Raw genomic sequence first — 2,597 nt, 5'->3', positions numbered from 1 at the left:
TGTCTCGCATATTGTGGTCATGTTGTTAAGAGGGTCTAGTCCTTGAGAAGGAATGTCATGTTTGGAAAGAAGGAGTGTCACCTAACTAAAGGGAGATCCTCAATGAGATGGATTAGCACAATGACTATAACCACGGGCTCAAGTATACCAAGGATGATGAGGAAGGGACACGGGGAGGACAGGGTTCAGCTCCATTCATCACAGGGTCATCACAGGTCATAGTTTACTCAGTGGGACCTAACAACAGCAGCACCAATAAGAAGCACAGGAATCAGTTCCTTAGTTATGTTATTTTTTTTTTTTTTCGTGCAGAAAAGAAAAATACACCTCTCGGTAAATACTATCTGTAAATCATAATTTCTTAAGGGACATTGTATTTTTTAACATAATTATTTCTACTGTTTGCCTGGAGCTGGCATGCCAGTTACACAGAACATTAACAAATATTGTTACTCTTTCATCTAACAAAATATATTTGTAGCATAGCACAGTGATGGGAAATGGAGTAGGCTTTGGGCTTTTGCAAGATCTGCATTCCCCCCCCCCAAGATTTATATAATTTAGTGAAATGTTAAACATAAAATAAAGCTCTGTCATACATTTGATGAATGTTGTTTTAGAGATAAGTACTGAATAGTGGAGACATAATTCATCGTACCTAATTTGGTGGAGAAATTCTTCACAGAGGATGAGATTTAATGCTCAGGTATTTGTCTAGCATAAAACATAGAGAAGGAATCACAAGAAATAATGTAGAAATATGTTTGAGATAACAGCCTAATTGGTGTAAAAGAGCAAAATATTTTAAATTTAGTGGCAAAAATGAAGGTTACAAAGCAAAGGTACAACTGTCCAATGAATAGCATAGATGTGTAATAGAAAAGTCTACTCACAGAAAATATATGAGTGTTCAATAAAAAATAGTTGTTGTTATGCTCCATTGAGTCGCTTGCGACTCATAGTGACTCTATGTACAAGAGCCCTAAACGCCACTCTATCCTGTGCCAACCTAGCCATCTCAAACACACTCATTCCCACCACCCCAATCACAGAATCAACCCATCTTATTGAGGGTCTTCCTCTCCTGCACCATCCCTCCACTCTCCCAAACATGATGTCTCTCTCTAAGGACCAGTCCCTCCTTGCAATATGCCCAAAGTATGTCAGATGAAGCTTCAGAATCCTAGACTCCAAGGAGCATTTCAGCTTCACCTTCTCCAGGACAAACTTGTCAACACTTTTCTCTAGCACCACAGCTCAAAGGCATCAGTTCTCTTTCTATCATTCCTAGTCACTGTCCAACTCTCTGATGCATAGCACGTAATTGCAAAGACTATAGCCCGGATCAGGCGCACCTTAGTCTCCAGACTGATGTTGTTTCTCTTCAGCACTCTTGAGAGGTCCCTCACAGCTGACTTTCCCAATGCAATTCATCTCTTGATTTCCCGGCTCCTGTTACCAAGAGTGTTGACTGTGGAACCAAGTAAACTAAAACTGTTAATTATCTCAATCTCTTCACCATCCATACTGATGCTGCCAATTGGCTGAGTGGTGAGAATCTTTGTTTTCTTGATGTTGAGCTTCAGTCGGTATTGAAGGCTGCCGTCCTTGACCTTCTGCAGCAAGCGCTTCAGGTCCTCCTTAGCTTCAGCAAGCAGGGCACACTTGTAATATTACCCAGACTACTCAGCTTCACTGGAGAAACTCAGGTTTAAGTGTGCAGTGAGAGAATAAGTAATATGCCAACTGGAATATTGAAGCTACAGACGCCAACCTCTCACTTCAACAACTTCACACAAGAGCCTCCATCAGGCCTTCCTAGATATTGTGTAGATAACAGTCAGAAAGTTCTTGAGTATTGTCAAAGCACAGAGGAATGAGCTGACTAGTCTATAAATTAGCACCAACATTTATTTAGATTAGATAAGACTCTTATGGTACACAGAAAACAAAGTGATTAAAAACACATTTAAGCAGATCTAAATTGTGGTAGATAGGACTCTCGGAGTTGGCAGCTGTCCAATCTTAGCAAATATGGTTTTAATAATGAATTAAGGTTTAATTTATGGATTTTCCACATTGCATTGTTTAGAAATTAGTGCCCATTTGGGAGGTATCCTATTGCACTGAAATTAGTGTGTGGGGATTGGTATAAGGTTAATGGATTTGGGTGTTTAGAATATATTTGTTCATTTAGTTCATCAAGAAGTCAGCCTGAAGCCTTAAAAATAACCCCAACAAAACTATCACCATCTGCACAGTAACAGTTAATATTTATCAGAATACATAGGCAATGTAGCCAGTTCAAAGTCCCATCAAAGAGGACATATGAGATGCCTACCCCAGTATCATAGCATTAAAATATGAGATCCAAAGAGGTGAAATGTTTTGCCTGTCATACTTCTTAACAAAAACAAAGCTACAAATAATTCCACATCTTCTGACTTCAAACCTAATATTCATCCAGTTACACATAGGGTCTTCAATGCATGACCATTTGTGTAAAAAGAAACATTTTTATGCTATTATTTATACACAGCAACCATCAGATCAGGCTAGATCTCAGAGAGTCATTCAATCCATGAGTATTATGGACA

Source organism: Elephantulus edwardii, unplaced genomic scaffold (assembly GCF_000299155.1).
Source record: "Elephantulus edwardii isolate Elephantulus edwardi_28Jun2011 unplaced genomic scaffold, EleEdw1.0 scaffold00004, whole genome shotgun sequence".
Taxonomy (NCBI): domain Eukaryota; kingdom Metazoa; phylum Chordata; class Mammalia; order Macroscelidea; family Macroscelididae; genus Elephantulus; species Elephantulus edwardii.
The sequence above is the reverse complement of the archived record's forward strand: the minus strand, read 5'-3'. Positions refer to the sequence as shown.